The sequence below is a fragment of the Mus caroli genome, unplaced genomic scaffold, assembly GCF_978045245.1.
Source record: "Mus caroli unplaced genomic scaffold, Mus_caroli_1 scaffold_9, whole genome shotgun sequence".
Classification (NCBI taxonomy): Eukaryota; Metazoa; Chordata; class Mammalia; order Rodentia; family Muridae; genus Mus; species Mus caroli.
In genome coordinates this window covers 45,117,812-45,143,064 of record NW_028227264.1, presented here as the reverse complement: position 1 = coordinate 45,143,064, position 25,253 = coordinate 45,117,812, and positions in this window count along the sequence as shown.

The following is a 25,253-nucleotide window of genomic DNA, read 5'->3' as shown; positions in this document are numbered from 1 at the left end:
TGGAATGTCGTGGTTGGTGGTGGTTACTGACACTCGATTTTTAACCTCGTTTGAGGTTCCGTTGTACTTGGTTTAAATAACTCCTTTAGCTGCTATGTAATTTTAGCATTCTCTGATTACTGAAATATTTCCTGAATTATCCTTCATTATCACAATTAATATTGTTTCTCAAAAAATTAAAGACTATAACATATATCTAAGGAACTAGAGATATAAACAAATTCTATCATTGCCTGGACGGTCAGTATCATCAAGAGGCCTACCAAGATACTATTTTCTGATTATCTGCTAAAAAAAATGATCAACTTGTATTTTGATTGTGAAACTGAAAAAGTTATTTTTAATTAGTGTAAAAGAGCATATAACCAAAAATGTATAATAATTTAATGAAAGTATAATAAGGAGCTTATAAAGTCCATAGTAATTTAAAATTGTCAGTAAATTAGAGTAGAAACCAAAACAATAGATAAAAGCTATGTACATAGGCAATTTTAAAAGTTACAAAATGTGGCAGTATGAAATTTCTCAGTGGAATTTGGCACTAATATATCTGGAAGAAATTGGTGCCAGAACTTCCCCTCCCTGTTGTATGTGCAATTTCATCAGCCATATTATTTCATCATTTATGAACTACAGCATTAAATGATTATTACCCAGTAAGACAGCTAGTAAGTGACTCAGAGACGATGATTCTTACTGGAGTCTGAAAATGTTGTCAGGCAGTGTCTGGCAAACTCTAAAATTCAGGCTCAAAGACACAAAATCGATATTCAGCAACAATCACCTTTCTTATATATACAATTTAGTCACATGAGACTTCTTAACAGACAAGAGTAGGTAACTACTTGGAATCTTAGTTCCAAAATGGCAACCAAGCCTCAGCCTTATAAATGTGACTTTGGAAGAAACTAGGCAGCCAGCTACACCTTTATGACTTGGATTATTTTTGATTGTTAATTGTTTGAGTTCTTTGTATATTCTGCATAACAATCTCCTGTGGTTTCCATTTTGGAGACTATCTCTTTTGTTAATTGTTTTACTTTGTTTTGTAGAATAAGCTTTTTACCTTGATGCAATAACATTTGTCAATTCTTATTATTTTGCAAGCAAGTCCTTTGCAGAAACGAAACCATCTGAAGATGCTATTATGCAAATTTTAAAAAAGCTCCAAAAGACAAGTACCCTGCAAACCATATGTTTTTATACATAAAATTAAAAAAGAAAAACAATCAATCAGAATATAGTGATGTCATCAGGAGGAGTGAAGATAAATTAATTGTAGTAAGGAGACAAAATGGATGCAATGAAGGTACCTAATATGTGTGCATAAAACACAATGAAATCAACTTTTTTACAATTAATATATACCAATAAATGGTTACTATAATACAAATACAAATAAATACATAATTAGCAGGTAGATATGTGCATAGATAAATAGCATCAAACCCAGGTCTTTTAACTCTCCCCACAGTTCTAAGTTAAATTTTAGAATTGTTTGTAATTTATATGAGATATTTTTATATTTTCTTTTCATTTATTTATTTATTTGCTTACTTTTTTGTGAAATGTCTAAATTCAAAGCCTCATGAATGCTGGAAGATTCCACTTAATGGGATACTTATTTCTTGGTAATCATTTCATGTTTAAACATTTTTAGTATCTTATAAGACTTCAGCTGAATTATGAGTCATTATTTCTTTTTAATCACAGAAGGGGCTGGAGAGATGTTCAGTGGTCAAGAAAGTTTGCTCTTGCAGAGGATTTGAGGTCATTTTCCAGCACCTACATGGTGGCTCACAGCTATCAGTAACTACTTCCAGGGGGTCGAGTGACTATTGGCCTCAGTAGGCAACAGACACATGTTGGACAAGCAAATATTGTGACAAAATATTCACACATAAGAAGAAAATAAAATGTAAAAAAATCACAAGAAAAGATAAAAAGATTTTATTACCCAACCTTACTTTTGTTTTCAGTTTCCAATACTTCTACTTAGTTGCAATATCCCAGTAGCCTTCCCATATACAAATAAAAAAATGTACTAAGCAGAATCAAGGATATGATATCTATCATAATAGCCTCAAAAATCTTACCTTTCTAACCTTTTCACAGAACAGCGACTTATTCACAGCATATTTTTCTTGGTTCCTATGTATGTCCATGAGTGATTCTTTGAGTCTTTGTACTAAGAGGACCTAAGTCATGGTACCATAGGACATATGAGGCATTTTTGATTCCTAAACTATTTACTGCTTTCTATATTATTATTGTCCTTGGAAGTGATTTCAGGGACAATACTATATGAAATGACTATTCCAATAAGGACGCTATGCTTGCTGCTACCTTCCCCTGCCATAAGACACCAAGGAATCCAGGTATCTGTCAGTACAACTGCCAAGAATTGTTATAGCACAGCAAACAAATGAGAACCATGCAAACACAAGATCTAGGCACATAATTGACCAAGGAGTTGCATAAACTCCCACTGATGTCTTTAGGAAATACACAACAGTTTGCCAGCTGTATCTTAAGGCAAACTGACTTAAGGTAGTAATGTTTATTGGAGCAATTTGTGATATGTCAGAGTAAATAGTTCACTGTAGGGAAAGGCAAAATATATCAATTAAATTTGGGTAGGATTCAAAAAAAATATGCCATGACTACAAAGACATTGCTTTTCTCTATGAAATTGTTAAAGGTTTCATAATCCTAAGTATTTGCCACAATAAAGCAAAAATCTTTGTATAGTATTTAAAAGATAAATAATACCATAGTTGGTTTAGAAGGTTATGTGTGTCAAAATATTACCAAATAACTTTTATTAAGAAATATGTGAAGGAGAAAAAAAAACATGTGATGGATTTCAGAATATAGCACTCCAGAAAGCTCTCCATGTTGTCATAGAACCATTTCTTAAAGAAGCAGTAGGTACAGAAGAACGTTCTAACCTTCCCCTTATTTCATGATGTATATGTATGTGTATGTGTATGTGTATGTGTATGTGTATGTGTATATGTATGTGTATATGTATATGTATAAAGGTACCCTCCCTATGACAAATATAACAGAATTCTTATCATGAAAGGCAAGAATCTGGGGTCTGAGGAAATCTACACAAAAACCCTTAGTCTAGTCGACCTGAGTTATTTCTCTCCCCACCTTACAAGCTCAGTCTTCACAGTCTAATCAGTATACAAGAGCTATGCTAATGTTTCTTTTAGTTTTCATTTTCTTATAAAAGCTCCTTAACCTTATCAAATTTGTAGAAAATAGTCATATATTTTTCCCTATTTGTCTATCTTATAAAATTTATTACATGGGCCTAGCCAAGATAAACCCTAAAATAAAATGTACAAATAAAAATCCAATTATACCAAAAGAACAAACAAAAAGCCCTTAAGACGGGAGAAATGAAATGTACATCTTATATAAGAATGTGTTTACAGGGATTTCCTGATAAATATATCCCTTATTGCTGGTTTTATATGGTATAATTTTGTCTAACTGGCAAATAGCTAGTTAAATGTCAGCAGGATTGGAGAAGGGTGGGGCTCACCCCTTCCCGGTGGTAAAACCAAGGACTAGGAATGTAATCACTGGACAGACGCATGATCCTAGGAAATGCCCACATCGAGAGGACATGTGGCGCCTTCAACAACCCAGAAGTTCACTAATAGATTATTACCTAAAGCTAGTTCAAGAAATAGTGTAAGATTACTGGACAACAGGTAGCTTTCTGATTAGTGACTTGGATAAAATACGAGGTAGAAGATTATGTTTAAACATCAGAGAAAAACTTATCTATACTTGTAAACAATCTCTAATCTACAATTTACACAGTATGTGGTTATATGAGGTAAAAATAACGGTAAAATTACATCCTACATTACTGGTATTATAAATATTACATTACATATGTATAATTACATATTATAACCTTCCTCATGATGCATCTCTTTAATACAGTTCCTCATGTTGTGGTGACTCCCAGCTATGGGTCTGTGTTCCGCCTCACCGCTGGCATGTGTGAATGCAGCTGGAGCAGACAAAACATAGGGGTGCACTAGTCTACATTCTGTCCTTGCCTCATTTGGAGTGCCAGACTTGCTGAATGCCCACTCCTCACCCCTACTCAGGGGAGGCAGAATGTAGCCTAAAATGAGGACCCCACTTCATGTCTTAATTTTACTGATAAAATGGTTGTATGTTTTTTTCTGTTCTTAAAACTGCTCCTTGATTTACTTTGGCTTTTTGTTCCAAAAAATTGCTCAGTAGCTTAATTAGATATTCATTTTGACATTCTGGTCCCAGAAGAAATAACATTAACTCCATACTTATCCATCTGGTTATCAGTTATAGCTTGTGAATTACTGCTTGTAATTTTCCAGGGACATGTGGGCACCCTTCCAGTTAGGCTATTAAAATCCAGAACACTCTAACAACATGCTAATTAATATCCTTTCACATTTAAGAATGCACAGCAAAACAGTGCAACGCAGAGAACATTTCAGTGCTTCAACAATGAAAAATACAGAAATGTTAGATTAAAAGTTAAGCCCTCAATTCTTTATATACCTACATCTTCCGAGGAACCAAAACCTTTTATCTTCAATTTTATGAAAATGTTTAATTCACACATCATCCTAAATTTAATACCCATCATCTCAAAAATTTGCACTGTGAAGAAGTATCTTTTCATCCATATTCAGAGAAGGATGTTTCCTAGCAACCTCATACAATCAGAACCAATCCTTGCCTAAATTATGGCTCAAAGTGCTGCTGGAATAATCATTTGCATGAGAAAGATACCAATGTCTGTTCTGATTAGGAGTAACAGCTCTTTCCTAATATTGGTCAGCTGTGGTCCAATACCAGGCAGCTGTTTATAGACATTTTTGTTGTCATGAAATTTTACATGAGGAAGGCAAACATTATCTGTCCATAAAGGGCACAGGGGGCACTGAAATTTGAAATTAACCCAAAAGAATAGAATCGGAGATTTCACTGCCTGCTAAATTGAAATATTTTGCTTCCTTTCATTTTTCTTAATTTTCTATTTAATTTTAATATCCTTTCACTTTGCATTGCTGGTTATAATAAGGATGGCGCATTAGATAATGATTTTATAGAGAATGGTTATCAGTTTGTTTAATTTGGGTCATTTGCATATGTATATGAATTTGCATGTAATTTTTCTTATTAAATTACTTCTTTTGACCCTGTACATTGATTTATAAAAATTGTCCTCAATTCATTTAGGCTCTGTTGACATTTTCACACAGCAAGAGTATCAACTCAAAGAGCTCTGATTTATTCACTTTCATCTTAAGGAAAGTAAGTTTTATAAAATAAAAATAAATACAAAACCTCATCTAATTAGTTCATCTATTATTGAATTTTTTTTCCTGTTTTGTAATTTATTGCAACTGCTGACAGGTTTTGGTCATTGTTCTCCATATCATTAAAAGTAAGAAGAAAAATAATTACTAATGTTTGGGTCATGCAAACTGCACTTGGGACAATAGAAAACACAAAAGCTACTACAATCAAATGACCCATGACATTTTTACTGTTGGAACCTTAGAGACAGAAGGCTGGGAGGGATGTCCAGAGGAATTCTGGGACTCAAACTTGGAAGCCTTACATAATTCTGCATCTATTCGAGTTTACTACATTTCCAGTACATTCGCAGAACAAATTATGTGAGAATTTATTTCAGGATATAAACAAGTTAGACAATAGGCAGATGAACATCAAAATACATTAGGCTGTACTCAACAGTAGCTTTGGGAATTTATTAAATAATCTGTTACCTATTTCAACAAATCCAATATTCAGAACAGCAGAAGGAAGACGCTAGATTGTGGGTAGTTAAGCCCTCTGAAATATCAAATCTTAGATCTTCTCAGAGAGCGTGGAATTAATGGGCACACCTTAAAATTACATTGAATTTTTAAATTTAAACAGACTATATTAAATTAGAACTTGTAAAAGAACTATTTCAACAAATGGACAAATTCAATGATTTTAAAAACCCACAGTGCTTATTTTTGCTCTAATTTTAATATAAGCAACATAATAATTCTTTAAATCCCGAAAATATGTTTATAGTTTATATACTGTGAGAGGAATCAAATTGAAGACAATAATCTCTTTCCAACTCAGAAAACCTTTCACAAAGATAAAAGAGAAAGAAAATAAATTTATTACTTAATAAGCCTTATGATAGAATGTAATGTAAATTTCAGGCAACCTGCAAAAATTTCACAAAGAAAAAACAAATATTTTTGTTTTTTATGTTGCAAAGTAGCTATAATATATAATATATTAGTTTTCAAGATAAACAAAAAATGGTGTTGAAGTCAGAGAGCTTGTCAAAACCATCTGCCACGAATGTTCAACTTAATGCCACTTGGTTCTTGGGGTGGGGATCACCTATGAAACCTAGCTAGCTTGATTCAAAGAAAGACACATTTTTTTTTCCATCTTTTTAATAGAGGCAGTTTTGCAACCACTGTAGTTAGATTCCTCCTCACAAAATGGGACTCAAGGGCCACTCTTCCTTTGATGACAGTCAGGGTCCAGGGTTCTTAAAGATGGCTCCTTGTGCCTCAAAGCTTGCAGAGTTTTATTTACATTTTCAAAGAATATTTCAAGGAATACAAATACATTTTAAAGACATTCAATATTGAACTAAATTTAAAATGAGGGAGGTATAAAGCCAAGTTCTTCTTCCAATGGAGACAATGAAACTTCTTATATACAATCTGTATTTTTTCTTAGAACACTTGGTTTTCTCTGGTTGTTCCAAGCAAAGCAAATTGTTAAAAATGCAGTGATCATTTATTTTAAGTTCTCTAGTAATACATATGTACTGTTCTGTTACTAAAAATTTTACTGGTAATTTATAAGTTGGTGCAATACATTGAACAAGTGGATACAACAAGAAATGCAGGGAAAATTAGAAAAATATTGAAGAAGCACAACCTCTATAGAAATTATAAATTTTTAAAAACATACATGTATATAATTTTATTATAAATATTATATATTATACAATATAATTATAGTAAGAAGAATAAATACAAATAAATAAATAAAATTATATACATTTACAAACTATCTTATTTTTATATTAATGGGATTTCTTTGGATTATTGTCTTATATTTTCCCTAAAATATATGAATATAGTTTATTTTCTAAAACAAATATGTACATAGCATAAATGGTAACATATGTGTATATATATTAATATATGATGCTACAATCCAATAACTCACAGTTACACAGTTAAATATATTCATTATTTAAGACTCAGCTTATATAAATTATAGTTAATTTTTTTAACATTGATCTTGCAGTAGTGAACATGAAATATGATAACATATGGCAAATACATGTGAACTAATTAATGATTCAGAATGTCTCAATATGCATTTCTATAGAAATTAATGGTAGCTTTTTATTGCAAAAATGAATCTTTATTATGTATGATAAATGGAGGTCTCTTTGTCTTTACAGGATTTTGTTGATAAACAATATAAAGAAGAAAATTAACATAAAAAGGGATTTAAGATGAATATTTTAGAAGATCAGATAGTAACACAGAATTGATCAGAAATGGAGAAGGAGAATCCAGCTTGGAGATGACCTAGATTAGTCAGTTAGGTGCTTGTTAGGGAACCATGAGGACCTGAGTTTATTTCCCCACAACTCCCCCCACCCCACCCCCCACACAATGGACATGGTGATGTATGCTTGTAATTCCAGTACTGGGTGGCAGTTCTGGGACAGATCTCAAGAATCCATGACCTGCTAGCCTAGCCATGTTAATGAGCTCCTGGCAGGTAGAAGACCCTGTCTCAAAAGCCAAAGTGGGTGGTGCTTCAAGAAAACCCAAGGTTAGCGTCTGACTTCTGCATACACAGAGACACAGACAAATACCACAGACACACAGACACACACAGACACACACACACCACAGACACACAAGCACGCACACACATACATACAGACGTACTAGCACACATAGATAAACATCCACACAGAAAGACAGAGAGAGAGAGAGAGAGAGAGAGAGAGAGAGAGAGAGAGAGAGAGAGAGAGAGAGAGAGAGAGGAGCTAATTTCTTAAAGCCGTAGGTAAGGATGACTGCAAGCTGTTCATTCACTAACTTGCAATAATTGCTGAGATTGCCTCATGAATCCCTCAGGGTGGAAGCCTTCCAGGGGAATTGCAGTGATAGGAATATGATAAACATTAAGAAGGGATTATTTGCCCATTAGAAAATTAGTTATAAGTAGGGAAGAATAATAGATTCCGTGCAACTGAAAAATGTTAAACATTTAGTTTGTTCAATAAATATTTCTCCCAACAGGTTTTTGGGGACTTCATACAGTGTTATTTATTTAAAAAGATTTAGTTACATTAATTTTTAACACAAATGATATGACACTTTATTTTTTATTAAATGGAAAGTAAAAACTTCTGGTTCAAAATCCAATCAATATCATGAAACTCAGTCTGAGTCAGAGAGCCATGTTTATTCTTTAGGTCAAGTTTCAAAACTTTCTCAATGCTTGGCTCTCCTCACTCTGCTTCATTAGCACTGAACTCTGTCTTATTTACTCTACTCTTAGCAGCTTGTGGCCCTCAACCTTCATGGCTAGAAGTTTTGAATTTTGCATTTGGTTTTGTTTCAAACTAGCATACTTTGTTGAGCATTTCTCAGTTTCCCTTTTACATGCCCCCTAACACTCATGATATATATCTATCTGAATAAAATAATTCATGCTATATAATGCTACTGTAGAATATCTCTGACAAAGTCTGGCAAAAGGAAGAGCCCTTTGGAACATTGGAATGAGTGTACTACTGAAAATCTCCAGGACTCATACTCACTTTATATGTGAACTATATGAGGTTTCTGCTTTCATCAAATTTTCTAAAATCTAGAGCTACTCACAGAATTCCCACCTCCAGATTCAAGGGCTTATTCAGAATATGTTTTCCTATGAAGAAAGCATGGAAAACACTATCCTTTTGGTTTTAAAAATATCTATTTTCTCCAAAATATCTTACTGTGCAGGTAGAAATCATGCCAGTGCCCAGGAGACTAGTAAATATAAAATGCTCACTGAACTCTTCTGCTCTGGCCTCCACTTTAGGGTACTTTTAACCTGGCCCATTAGCAGAGACTAGCAGGGATTCTGTATAACCATGACCCACCAGCAGCATATGTCTACTCTGACTAGTGTTCCCAGAAGTCTGTATTTATAAATCTTCAGTCTTTTAAGGAATCATGGAAAAATATGAGGCATTTATTTCTCTCCTCTGACACAAACAGAGAAGACTGTATGGACACCGAAGGTGAGAGCTAAAGCCTATCCAATAAGACTTCCTTATATAAGAATTAATTTCTGCAAGAAAGCTGTTTCAATCCTTGAAGACAAAATGTCTAATTGTAGATGCACTTCTGGTGATAAGAGAATTAGAAAGTTTTCTCAGATCAAATTCATCTTTCCTTATCTTTAAGCAACATACATACACACACACACACACACACACACACACACACATACACACACACATACACACACACACATTTTAAAAACTATTAGGAATAGATCTAGAAATAAAACATGTGGAGATGAAAATGGCTGCTTCATTTTTCATAAAAAGAAGTTGGAGAACACTAAGTTGAGCTTAGCCCAAAACAGGCTTACCAACATGCTGCCACCAAACTAGAGTTGAGGATATGATACCCAAGAATTCAAAGGAGGTGCATCAAAAACAACTGTACAGTTATTCGGTGCTCATCTCCACCAGAACTGGTGTTTCAATCTTGCTTCTTAGTGTTGCTTTCCTGAAATGTAGAATTTCAGACCCAATCCATGTCCTAGGAAATCAGAGCCACACAGGCAGGATCCCTAGGGTGTGGACTATACTCTGCAGTTTCAGAAGTGCTCTTCTCCACTGAGACTTGGGCTTCTAGTATTTTCCAATCTTCTTAAGGACTCTGCCCTTTAGAGTTTGAAAAATAAACATGAGTGTCTATATTTATTTAAAAACACCCCAGTGAATGCTTGGATAAAAATTGTAAGTGCTTCAGAATTGTTAAGAGCATATGAGCTACTTAAAGATTTTGTTGAAAAGTAGATTACGGTTCATAAAGTTGGCTGGATTTATTAAAATTCTGATCTCTCTTAAAGAAAAATTGCAACAAATGTAAAAATCATAGTTGTTTTTTATTCATGATTATAAAATTAAGTAGCCATCAGTACAAGAGCAGCCTAGAAGAACTACAGTCTGCTGCATGGACAGAGCATTTCTGAACATAAAATATAAATGAGATGCAGAGAGTAGAAGTGACTGTACAGACAGGCAGATGGTGAGGCACACATTGGTGTTTGCCTGACCCAAACATGTGACTGGCTGAGATTAAATTTGTTACAAATGCATACTCCTGATATACTCTCAGTTGGCTCACTTCCTGAATGAAGTGCCATTCATTAAGTAAGGACTACTGTGTACAAGCATCTGCAGGTTGAACTGAGTTCAACATTTTTTAGGGTGCTTCAGAGATGGGAGTGATGTGAAGACACATTTTACATAACAATGTATGAGATGTTTTCTCTCTAACAGCATAATCTTAGGGAACCTTGGGAGCAAGGCAGAACCAAACACACACATCAAAATATTAAATATTAAATACTTGCTTCATCCATTTCTTATATAAGGATATTAGTCAGGAGCACTTGGATGGCAGTAGACAGGCTTCTATACTGTTACCTCTTGTGAAGTAGAGCCAGATCATTTTGGAAATATGAGTTATAGAAGAGAAGGCTTCTCTTCATTAATAGTCACAATGATTCACTGATTTCACTGGTATCTCAATGGAGCTGCCCAACAGTGAGACAACAGTCTTGTAGTCCCGAGGGTATCATTAGTGTCAAACACTGTTCTTGTTTGTAACCTATTTTGGGGGAGCACTGATCATCTTGTACCTCAAGAAAACTCTGAGATGGATCAGAATAATATATAAATTATATCAACTCAATTATGCTAGATGCTGATAGCCTACTCTCCACCCTACTTGTTAATTCAAATTACATAACATACATTTTAAAATGCATACCATTTAAGATGGTATATATTTGCATATTAGTTTTAAAATGATTGTTATTGTTTCTTAAAAAGCAACATATATCATTCTAAAACATTTTTGCCAATAGGAAAATATAAAAAATGTAAAAGCAATGCTAGCCTTAGCTTTATTTCTAAATCACAATCATTGTTTACATTAAGGTAATTATCTAGTCATTTTGATATTATACTATTTAAAATTTTTGAAAATTTTGTTGCTGTAGTCATTACATATTATGCTAGGTTCATATAGAAAGTTCCTTTCCTGTATATCAAATTTTTTAACCTCATAACTTATGCTTTTGCCCCTCCCATTACCCCCATCATCTTGGTCTCTTTTTACCTTCCAGTTTCCCTATGTTTTCATGTCTCATATATATGGTCTCAAATACAGTGTAGGTAATTTGCATTGAATTTCAACAACATTAAAGCATTCATATTTATATTTTAGAAAATAATGGAAACCAGATATTTAGTGCCTCCTGTAAACTAAAGATAAGAGTGAATTTAGTGTTACAATAGTAAAAATGATATTTTCTCCTATAAAGTGATTTAATCCAGCAATATTCCAGCTGGAAAACAGACACACATTTAGCACACACCTTTAGTCCCAAATAATGAAACTAAATTTAATTTGTAGAAGGAGGCACCCATGTTTGAAAGTGATGTCTAAGTGAGTAAAAGAGTAATGAATCTGAAAAAGATTTGACAACATGGGATATGTGTAATTTTCATGAGAAGAGAGAGAAAGGGGAAGCTATTTGAAGGGTAGTATAGAGAGAAAGAATGGGCAGTTTTACAATTGTACAGACAGGTTGCAGAGAGAACACAATCTAGACATAGGTGAAGACAGAAGGTGCCAGAGAATGAAAAAGAGCCAGAAGATTAAAACATGTTTCCAAAGTTAGTATGATGCCAAGCAGAGCAAGTTAGGAAAAGACAAGAAAAGCCAGATTGAAGTAGTCAGCATGGAGAGGAGGTTGACCTCATGCAAGTTGAACCAGCCGGCCAGAGCTCAAAAAGAACTAGGAAGGTGTGAGCTTATTCATTAATAAGTCTCAGAGTGCTAGGATGTATGCAGTGTGGGTGATATGATAGTATATATAAGTGATCCTAAAAATTCCACCAGAGAACTCCTAAACCTGATAAACAGCTTCAATGAAGTATCTGGATATAAAATTAACTCAAACAAATCAGTGGCCTCTCTCTACACACAGAATAAACAGGCTGAGAAAGAAATTATGGAAACAACACCCTTCTCAATAGTCACAAATAATATAAAATACCTTGGTGTGACTCTAACTAAGAAAGTGAAAGATCTGTATGATAAGAACTTCAAGTCTTTGAAGAAAGAAATCAAAGAAGATTTCAGGAGATGGAAAGATTTCCCATGCTCATGGATCCCATGGCAGGATGAATATAGTGAAAATGGCTATCTTGCTGAAAGCAATCTACAGATTCAATGCATTTACACAATGGAGAATTATTCAGCAATTAAAAGCAATGAATTCATGAAATTCTTAGGTAAATGGATGCATCTGGAGGATATCATCCTGAGTGAAGTAACGTAATCACAAAAGAATACACATGGTATGCACTCACTGATAAGTGGATATTAGCCCAAAAACTTAGAATATCCAAGATACAATTTGCAAAACACATGAAACTCAAGAAAAAGGAAGACCAAAGTGTGGATACTTCACTCCTTAGAATGGGGAACAAAATACCCATGGAAGGAGTTACAGAAACAAAGTTCGGAGCTGAGATGGAAGGAAGGACCATCCAGTGACTGCCCGACCCCAGGAATTCATCCTTTATACAACCTCCAAACTCAGACACTATTGCATATGCCAGAAAGATTTGGTTGACAGGACCCTGGCATAGCTCTATCTTATGAGGTTATGCCAGTGCCTGGCAAATACAGCAGTGAATGCTCACAGTCATCTATTGGATGGAACACAGGGCCCCTAATGAAGGAGCTAGAGAAAGTACTCAAGGAGCTGAAGTGTTCTGCAACCCTATAGGAGGAACAACAACATGAACTAATCTTTAACCCCCCCCCACCCCTGCCCCCCAAGCTTGTGTCTCTAGATGCACATGTAGCAGAGGATGGCCTAATCGGCCATCAATGGGAGGTGAGGCCCTTGGTCTTGCGAAGATTATGTGCCCCAGTATAGGGGAATGCCAGGGCCAGGAAGTGGGAGTGGGTAGGTTGGGGAGCAGGATTAGGGGAGGTTATAGGGGGCTTTTGGGATAGCACTTGAAATGAAAATGTAGAAAATATCTAATAAAAATGCCTTAAAAAACAAGTCTCATAGGCTGAAAACTATGCCTAGATAATATGGTCAGAGGTTAGAAGCTTTCAGTATAGACCTAGATTAGTAGACAGAGGAAATAATCCTCTGAGATGAAAATTACAGTAGGTGAATAAAAAATACTTTTATATTTCCTAAATCCATATTCATAAACTCACTCAAGATCTGAGTCAGAATCTCTTAGAATAGGACAGAATATTTGCTTTTCTAGCAAGTTCTTAGATGATGCTAAGGTCCTTGTGTAGGCAACATTCTACATAGCTACCTAAGAAAATTTGTGAGCATAAATCTGAAGCAGTAGTTGTGCTGACATGGAGACAGGCCTTTGCTGGAACTAAGATTCTTATCTTGTTTGCTGATTTTATTTCTTTCCCACTGTGCTCTGTAGCTCAAAGTCAGCATCAAAGCCTCATTACTGGCATTCAAATTTGGGCAAAATGAACCGTGAACTGGTCATCAGTGAACAACAGTTTTGACTTTGGTAAATGGGAAAAGTCAACTCGACCTCACACAATTAACTTCCTAGATTTTTTCACAAATGGATATTTAGGTTTATTTCAAATGGTTATCTAGTGCATGTACCTTGTTTGAGGAGTCATAGATGCTCATAATTCCAACCACTAGTCAGAAAATTTTTAAGATAAAGTGAACAAGATTTTTAAAGCTAAAATGAAAAACTTTGAACATACCTGAACATACAAGGAATGTCTTACATACATACATACATACATACATACATACATACATACATATATACATACACATCTTGCCATATATACTAAAAGACAAATCCTTTTATTTTCTTCTAAATATCAAATGCAGAAACAAAAATGAGACAGTGCCTACACCAGTCAGATAGTTCCATGGGCTGAGACCAATAGGGGTAGATGAAAGAAGAGCTGTCTAATTTCCTGAAATCAAACATGTATTGAGATTACTCCTTTGATCTAGAAAATAATAATTTTAGGGTTTGATAGTATTAACTTTTGTTTGTTTCATTGGGTGAGTTTATTTGATTGTTTGTTTTGAGACTAGGTCATGCTCTGTAGCTCTGGCCATCCCCAAACTCACTGTAAAACGTGGGTGAACCTTGAAATCACAGCAGTATTCCTGCTTTAGCGTCCTGAGTGCTGTGATAATAGTAATGGGCCACTGCGGTTGGCAGTCCTAGAGAAAAGTAAAGGAAAAATGTGTAAAATGATATGATTACCTTCCTAATATTTCTTTCTTTACATGGAAGAAATTGACATTCACACAAATGAGATCGATGAATAATAGAACATTGGTAATACTTCTAAAAGGGAAGAGAGATTTAGAGAAAGATATCCATTTTAAAACTAACTAGAATTAAGTCATATTGGTCTGCTTAAAAATTCTGTTAAGCATAAAAATTATCTCTGTAATACTAAAGAGAATTGTGATATTTATTTTTATTTATTTGTGAGATATTTTTAAGCATAAGCTGTATTATCATCCTTTTGGAATGGTCTCTTTAATCATATGTCTGCCAAAGTTAGACAACTCTCCTCATTCTATGGCACTGTTTGAGTGGAAGGACTTGTCACTGAACCATATAGTGATCTAACTTCACATCTGGAGAAAACCAGCCCAGAATTATGCATTTTGGTAATTGCCCAAGGTTTGCTTTTTTTTTTTTTTCTGTTTTATTTTTCCTCCAAGCTATTTTTATGTAGGCTTCTGTAACTTTAATCTGACTATCATAAATTACAATGGATTGGGGCTAGGATGAGGACTCAGGCAAAATGTGCTTTCTCTGCAAGCATGAGGACCTTGATTTGGATCACCAGAGCACACATACAATTCAGTCATGGTGGCATATGTTTGTAATCCTAGCATTGGGGATGGGAGTGCAGAGATAGGAGAATCCCAGGGTTCAGTGGCTAGGCAGTGAATCCATGGAATTTGAGCACATTAAGAGATTGACTTAAAGCCGGGCATGGCGGCGCACACCTTTGATCCCAGCACTTTGGAAGCAGAGGCAGGCAGATTTCTGAGTTCGAGGCCAGCCTGGTCTACAAAATGAGTTCCAGGACAGCCAGAGCTATACAGAGAAACCCTGTCTCGAAAAACCACACACACACACACACAAAAAGAGATTGACTTTAAAAAGTAAGATGGAGAGCAATAGAAGAAAACACCAGAGACTAATATCTGATGTGAGTACATACCTGTGAGTACATCTGCATGTTCATGATCACACAGCCATATGAATGGGTATGTACAGCACACACTCAGATGCACTATTCTGATTTACAACCAGAAAAAAAAGAATAAAAAAGACACTATGTACATCCTTACTCCTGATGTCTACACAACTAAGCTGGTGTCAGTTTGCTTGCAGTGGCAATGATTAGAATTCCAGTTAATGTGTCTATTTCCTGGTGCTTTCTCCTGGATGCTCCTGGTTCTCATGGTTCCTCAGGCAAATGTTGATTAGCTAGTTGGTGCCATTTTATGATTATGATACCTTGGTTACTATCTCATTATTGCTGTGGTTTCAACATTGAGTCTTTTAGAAAGTGAAGTATAAACTATAATAATAATGTTTAATTTTTTTCCATAGAGAACATTTTTGCCATCACAATTCTTTCAAAAGTAAGGTATAGTGCAGAATAAAATGACAAACAAAAATTTAGAATATTTTACTCTGTTAACTTGAGCCAATTGTAAGGAACAAAGATAGGCTTTGTGTTAGAATTGAGAAGACAGACACAATCTTCACAGACCAAGGGCTAAGGAAATTATACTCTGCCTGGGAGGAAGAATAGACACAAATAGGAAAACTAACAAGCATATTAAACAAGAATGGATATCATAAATAAAATTTAAACAAGGTGCTACCACAAAAGCACTAAATTCCACTCTGGGAATTTGCAGATATATAATACAGGAGGTTAACTTTGTATTGAGACTTCAAAGAGAAGTAATTGTATGCATAGTTATGAACCGTGGACAGTGAGAAAATGTTGGCTGCTCTTAAGGCTAAAGAGTTGGGCTGAGGCCAGCTCGTTACTGATCCCAGAAAGGTGCTGGATTAGCCTCCTGCAGCAAAGGGAAGATTTCAAACGTTTTTAAAGAATTATTATACCATCAACCCACTTTAGAAAAATCACTCCCAGAGAAATGTGAAATTTTAATTTGGAAGTCAGTAATCATAATGAGAAATACTTGCTCCTTAAGTTTAGGTAGAGGGTCATAGAAGACAGAAGGAAGAAACGTTTGAAGGATCAAATGGGTTTTATCTACTTGCTGAGTAGAAAGACTGAGTAGTAAGTAATGCAGGGAGGGCTCAGGAAACTCACTATGGTAGGAGAATGAGTATGAGCAGAGTATATTACCTGCATAAAGGAAAATCTTCTCGTGGCCTGGTCAGGATAGGTAGGGATCCCATTACCAAGTGTAAATGCATAGTCAGGTCTGCCATGCTGAGCAGGGGAAATGGAAATGGAAAACATATGGGTAAAGATGATACAAGTGCTTTTCATACCAATCTCAGTATAGGTACAAGCAGAGAGAAATTACAAGCTGCTTGCTACTTCATAAACCCTGGGCAACACAACGGAAATGGTCAAACATGGCTAAAGCACTAACATTCCTCACCAACTGTAGAAACTTCTATCTAAACTCAAGCAACTCACTCCTGCAACTGGACATACATACACCATATATGTATCTTAGACTATGACTAAATAATTGATACAACAGGAGTGTGTATGTGTTTGTGTCTGTTGCATGCAAAGTAGTGTGTGTATCTGTATGCCTGTGATTGCTCATCCATGGGTAAGAATATTGCATTTCGCTAGCACTCTTTATCTCTTTGAGACAAAGTTGCTCACTGAAAGAGATGTTCACTTTGGCTTGACTTGATAGTCAAAGTTTTTAGGGTCCATCTGTCTTTCCCTTCCAAAAATACTGAGGTTATAGTTATACTTAGCCTTATCTTGTTTTGACCTGGTGCTATTTATTTAAGATCATGCCCTCAATCTTACAGAACACATCCTCTTACCCATTGCACCATCTTGCCACTTACAACTGTCCATTTTTTAAGTTCAAATTTGAGATATATTCAACTATATTTCTTAAGTGCTTTCTATGAGAAGGCTCAGAGGCTTGCTATGTGAAATGATGCAGCATTTCAAAATTTAACTGTAGAAAAAAATGATCTCTTCTACTGAGTAATCAATTGCAAAGAAGTCTATTAAACACTCACATACAGTAAACAATGGGTGCCACAGGATGGCTTCCCAACCTGAACCAGAAAGATGGACTTTTGGAATGCCTGAGAGCTGAGCACACAGAATACAGAAGCTATCTTAGAGGGGAATAGACTGATGGAAAATATTAACTAGGAAAATGCTTTTTAAAAAGCTAGGAAATAAAAGTAGACAGGTCATGAGAGGGGAACTGAAGAAAAGTATTAGTTTGCTTAGAGCAGTGTGGGAATGTGGGAAATAATGAGAAGGAGGTAAAGGTGGAGGAGGTCAGATCAAATGAGCCTGTGGATACTGTTACAGACTCTGGAAGCTTTTCTTAAGGAAAGAATAAATCATAAAGTTGTTTCAAATAAGAAAGTCACAACATCAGTTGAGGAATGTTTAAAGAAGTGGGAATTGATTGGCGAAGTCATTGGAATTGTTGCGATTCAATGTGAAGGCTGAGAGCAAAGATAGGAGGTAATTATCATTGCAGGATTTGGCATGTGAGTATCACATGAACAGGATAAATCTGGGATAGACATTGCAAATTAGAGGACAATTCCATGAAAATACTTGACTAGATAGCCTGGAGTGTGGTTGAGGGCAGCAGAGTTGAAGGGGGGTTGTGTGGTTCCTGAAGGGAAACTGGTGTTCAAAATAACGTTGGCAAGGGGCAAAATTGCTAAAGCTTCTGTGTCTGCTAGGATATAATTTTCTTACACAGGGGCTGTATTTTGGTTGGTAGTTGCTCTTCAGTTCACTATTGAGTTTGTGCTTACAGGCAGCCAGAGAATGAAGAGGAGAAAGCAATTTCCCTTAACAAAATCAACCTTCCTTTCTGTCTATCCCACTGCCAAATTCTGCATGGTAGTTTAGAGGCACAACCCCATTCTTAATAAATTGAGTTGCTCCTAGTTTGTGTCTTTCCTAGAGAATTGTGGTTGGAAATGTCCTGGCAGAAGAGCAAATCAAGATATTCTCTGGTTTCCTGTAGTCACACTATAACTTGCTCTAAAATTTCTCTTTTTACAGCACAAAAATATATATACGAACAATCATTTGTTAATTAATTGCTGTCTTAGGGTTTCCATTACCTTGAAGAGACACCATGAACAAGGCAATTCTTATAAAGGACAACCTTTAATTGGGGCTGGCTTATAGGTTCTGAAGCTCAATCCATTATTATCATGGGTAGAAGCATGACAGCATCCAGAGAGCCATGGTGCTGGAGGAGCTGAGAGTTCTACTTCTTATTTCATAGGCAAAAAAGGAAAAGAATGTCTTGCAAGCAACTAGGAGGAGTTTCTCCAAGCAAACCACCACAGTGGTGACACACTCCCTCCAACAAGGCCACACCTCCCAACAGTTCCACTTCCTGTGGGCATATTCAAACCACAAGTGCATTTTAAAGAATCAAAGATAACTGAAAAACAGAACAAAACAAAACTGAAGACCCAAGTAAAAATGGAACTAGAAAACAAAGTATTCTCTTGAATTCAAATTGAAGATCACTTTACTTTTTAATTTTTTTTGATTTGGGCCTTTATTTGTTCATGTCTGTTACAGTCTTAAGGATACATCTGAGAAAGAATTTACATTTCTACATGTTTTCTGAGGACGTCAATATGAAATATAACAAATATGTACATTGTTCTTAGCCAAGAAAAGCTTCTCAGTGAGGCTGATGCACAAAAAATTAAAACCAGACAAAAATCCTGAATGTTTCACTCACTATGAGCCTGGTTATCTACATTTTATTATGAATAGGGCCAATCATGATGAATCAAATTTATTGGAAAATTACTAACCTTAGTTCTCCTAAATTTAGCAGGTCATGGCTGTGTATTGTATAATTAGAGAGAGCTATTATTCATCTTAGCAGCTGTTTTCCTCCCTACACATAATATTTGAGAATGCAGGCGCATAGGTGGAGATGAGGATCCTAACTTTCAGAATTCTGGTCACACAGGGGAAGCCCCAGCAATATCTTTGTGTTCTCAGCCCCATAGTGGGAAACTGAAAAGTGCTTTACTTATGCAAGCTGCTCACGCAAGGCTGTATCCAGGCCATGAAGATTAGATTATTGTAACTCCCTGTTGGCTGACTTGCTCCATAAGGCCTTACATAAACTCCAGCTGCTGAAGGACAAAGCTGCCAAGTTCCTCTGAAAAGGGCAAAATTAATCAAAATATATTTCTCCCTATCTGAAATCCCTATGTTAGCTATTGGTTAAAAACTAAAGTAGTGCCCAGATTTTTAAATTCCTCCTTTAATTCAGAGGGTAAAAGCTGGCCCAGCTCCAATATCCCTTTTACAACCTCTTGGCAATTTATGTTTCCTGGCCAGCTCTTGAACTCTGCTGAAGCAAATCTGTTTCATGCCCCAAGACTGTTGCAGGATTTTATGAAACAAAGGCAGTTAGTTCTATAATCTTTACAAGGTAGAACCCTGCTTTGATTACAAGCAGTAGACTTGAAATATATTAAAGAAAACTTCTTGGCAAGTATTCCTTAGGATGACATAAGGCAATTTTATTTTCAGTAGCCCAAAGGTACTTACACATGGTTTTAATATTTGTAAAGTCTTGAAATGTTCTGGGCAAAAGTCCCTTTAAGAAGATATCAGTTGTTTGGCATAGAAGTGTGTATACAAAGGCACATGCTTCCAAATTTTTATGTTGTCATGTTCTAAGTGGATGAAGAAATGTAAGGATAGAATATGTATGTGCCCTTGTTAAGTAACTAAACCATTCATCTTGTACAGACTGAAAGCAAAACATAAAGCTGAAAACAACATAAAAGCTTTGGTCAAATGTGTGTTGATTAATCAGTGCTGAGAGTGTAGGCTAGACATTAGGAAAACAACTCAGTGAAAAATTTGGTTTATACTGAGAGTTCCACGAATGTCCAAAGAATCTTCTGAAAGTGGAGGTATGCAGAGACTCTTCAGTGAACAGGTTCTTCCTCAATAGTACTCCAGAAGGATGCTATGAAGCCACAATATTTGACAAATTTTTAAAACTTGAATAAATTTTTCCAACAGTCTTTCATACCATCATATTACAATATCTATAGATCCATGGTGCTATTTTCTGAGCTGATGTAACAAAACTAAATAAAAGGTAAGTATGTACACCTCAGTTTGTGGTCAAAGATAAGGATGTAATATCTGAGAAGTACATTCTAGTACTTCAGTAGTGCAAAGGTACTTACACATGGCTTTAATATTTAGAAATGTTCCAGGCAAAAGTCCCTTTAAGAAGATATCAGTTGGTTTAATTTACAACAAAATGATTTACAACACAAGCTGATATTATTCTGGTATGTTTTCTCCCTTCACTTGACTAAATAGTATAAAGAGGATATACTATGAGAAAAATCAGAATAGGTAAACATTTTCACAAAATTTATTGTGATACACAAAAATTATTGCATTTTTTAATATTTAATAAAATTCAAGTTGTAGAACATTATCTCAATAAGATTATTAAGTATTATGATTCAAATAGGAAATAGCATTAACATACTGATGTTATCAGGTTTTGAACCTTGTTGTCTATGTTATGGGCTATTTTGGAAGACAAAGTACCCTTTAGAAGGTGGGGACTATCTGAAGTAAGTAAGTCACTTAGAAATATGTAAGTAAGAACCTTAAGAATAAGACCTCTTTCTGTCACTGTTGCAATGTGACCAGCCACTTCACCCTCTGAAGACACAGATTGTTTTTCCTGCAGCCATGCTGTCACCTCTGTGTTGGGCTGTTGGCCTCTGAAACCATGAGCCAAAATAAATCTTTTTAACTTGAAATTTTTATAACAGGCATTTTGTCACAGCAATGTTTCCTTCCTCGTATTGTTTCTAATAGGTATTTTGTTACATCAATGAGAAGAGCAACTGATACCTTTAAAATTTTGATATCTAAATAAAGTAGAGTAATATTGGAAACACAATTTTCAAATCTGACCCATGATAAAAGAAACAGAAGATAATACAATAGCTATTTAAAACATATTTGTTAAACCAACATGCCTACCAGAAAATGTCAGAAGCACATACTTCATGGTGAATTTCATTAACATTCAAGGAAATAACCTGACATCTACAAAAATATCCTTTAGAAAACATAAAAGTTTGACTTATTTTATGAGAATAGAGTTATATATACGTTGTATTCAACACAAGTATAGGCAGGACAATTGTTACCTAATATCCCTTATAAATGAGGCTGCAAAAGCCTTAACAGAATTCTAACCAATCAAACACAGCAGCATACAAAGAAGGTAATCAGTCATGACTAGTCAGGTTTATTCTGGGAATGAAAGATTGATTCGATGTCAAAAAATCAATTGCTGTAGTTCATCACACCTACTGGTTTGCTATTGCTCTCTAAACAATTGCAGCACATTCTGCAGCTTAAACTCCAGTTATTAGTCCAGAGCTCTGTGCACCAGCTCTCCATGCACAGCTTGATGGGATTTCTGTTCAGGACCTGAGAATCTGAAATTAATATTCCAGTTTGGATCAGCCTTATGATGGGGATCAGAAACAACATGATATCCTGATCATTAAAGTAGCTACTAAAATGCAGTTTACTGCAGTTATGTGATGGAGGTGCATGTTCCTTGCTGACTGAAGCTATGAGTAGCTGGTCTCACTACGGCCTGGGTCCTTCATCCCATGATTACAACTTCCTCCACATCAAGAACGTCAACTTTTATTTTTCTCAATCATGTTCACATTTTAGATTGTTCTAGCTTCTCTGTCTTTGATGTCTGAAGTTGGTTAAACAAAGTCCTTTCACGTAATGACCTTGTCTTCAGATTCATTTATTTGATACTATGAGGGAATCTGCAAAATCATTAGAAGCAACTCTAGCATTAGTATTTAACTGCTGAATAAATGGTAGAAGATGTGTACACACAAGCCTGGAAATTGTAGAGCCAAATGCAATTTTACATGTACATTGCATTATTTTAGAAGAGGATAAGTATTTCAAGGTCAATACCTACTAATAATTAAATATTAAAGCAAATTTTGATTCTTTGAGAATTTCCACTCAAAACTAATTCAGAATTAAAGTTTCTCAGAAAATGAAGAAGCAAATCAAACATTCTCAATCTAAAAACCTCACTCCATAACCTTATATCCAATCAGTTAAAAGCAGAAACAAGGAAAGATGGTCTATAGTTCATTTTTACTAATGTTAGACTGGGATCTCTAAGGAGGTTGGTAAAGGGGGAAGGAAGGAAGGAAGGAAGGAAGGAAGGAAGGAAGGAAGGAAGGAAGGAAGGAAGGAAGGAAGGAAGGAAGGAAGAAGGAAGGAAGGAAGGAAGGAAAGAAGGAAAGAGAGAAAGAAAATGGGAGAGGAAGAGAGGAAGAAAGGAAAGGAAGAAGGGAGGAAAAGAGGAAAAGAAATAATGAAAGTAGTTAAATTGTATGATTACTGTATTTTAGCAACAAAAAGGCAAAATACATTAATCTCCAACACTATAATAGAAGTAATGAGTTCAGATATTTTCTACTTAACTCACAAAATTAATATTTTTAGCATAAATGAATAACTTTGTGGTAGAAATAATTAAAATCAGAGGAACATTACCATATAATACACAGTATTCAAAAACAATTGAAAGTTTTCACTCATGTCACACTTTCATTAGAAGGTTTTCAAGGATTATATTCAAATGCATAAAGATTACAAATTCATATTGCCTACAGGACAGCATTATCTTATGTGAAAGATAGGAAGATGAAGTAATGAATAAAAATTTCTTGCATGCCTACTGAGTTCCACAAATTACACCAAAGTTTTCCTCTGTACCATGTATTAAATACTGATATCTTACTAAAATAGTCTGGGCTAGCTTCTAAGTCATGATTTTCCTGCTACTATCTTCTAGGTATGGTTAGAATTAGCATGTGCCATAGAGCCTGTCCCAAAGTGTTTCACTTTTAACTTCAACATTTCTGTAAATATGGTATCACTTCTTGATAACTAAATGTAAATGTATCAACATCTAATTGCATGCCAACTTTCTTCTAGTACCTATAGGAGTGTTGGCTTTGAAACCTCTGGAGAGCAGCATGTAATCAACAGAAGGAAAAAGGAAACCAAGGTGCTGGGCCACAGGCAGTGGTAAAAGAAAAGATGAAACAACTGTGTGTTTTATAATGCCCTTCAAGCTTATATTCATCTGTGGATACAACAGTAAGCACTGTCTAAAATTTCTAAATGGTCCTCATGCTTGCAAGAGAGGAGTCTGAAATATGATATCCAAGTAGAGCAAAAAAAAAATGTTCACTTAGCTAAAATATAACATACCACACACAGCAAAACTTTGGCCTTAGTACTGTGGTAATTTTATTTGACCATAGAGACTTTAGGGAGAAATGGAGATAAGCTAGAACAGAAATAAAGAATTCTAAATACTAATTCTCATATGCACTGAGCTCTATGTCTTTGAATAAGTCATTTTATTCTACCAAACTTCTTCTTCATGTGTAATGTGGGAAAAATAATATTTACACATTTACCTTCCTAATAAGAGCACCCTGAGACTTAATAAAGACTTCTGAATTGAGTGGTATAAAATCAAACTGATGATCAGAGGGTTTACAAGGCTCAGGGGCCACAGTTACTCACACAGCAGCTGTGTTCAGCCAAGTTTTATAATTTTATATTCCTCAATCTAAACCTTTAAGATCCCAGGTCTTTACATAGCATTAAATGAAAACCAATGAAATAACCAGTGATTCTGAGAATCGTTATTATTCATTCACATATTGCTCACCTTATTTTACCTGTAAATCAAAGAAAATAAGTGATGAATTAAAGTCATGTCATTTCCACATAGTCAAAAAAGGAACTCCATAATGAATAATTAGACAATTGGTTTAGTCACTGCTAAAGCATAACATGGCTTTAAAGCCAGTGGGATTATCTATATGCTTAATTAGGAATATATACTATACTGGCTGTCTAAATTAATGAATTTCATATCACAGACCTTTTAGCTTTGTGTCCTCTGTCATCAAATGCCCAGTATCAATATGTTAGCCATTTATATATTTGCACCCAAGTGTTCTCTGAAACTACTCCACCTAGAGGTGCAGGGATGGCCAAACATACATCAATCAAAAAACATAATCTACCACATAGACAGACTTAAAGAAGAGAAACCACTTGATCATCTTATTAGATAGTTGGGGCATTTGATAAAATCCAACAATTACTCATAATAAAAGTCCTGTAGAGACTAAGAATAGAGGGACATACCACAATGAAAAAAGCAATCTATAGTAAAGACATAGCTAACATCACTATAAATATAGAGAAACTCAAAACATTCCATGAACATGAGAGATGAAACAAGGATGTTCACTCTTTTCACACCTGTTCAGTATAGTACTTGACATTTTAGGTGGAACACTTAACTTTGAACTTAAGAAGTTAAAGTGGATACAAATACAAAAAGAAGAATTCAAAGTATCCTTATTTGCAAATGATATGTTTTATACATTAAAAATTCTACCAAGAAACTTCTATATCTAATAAACACTCTCATCAAGGGAA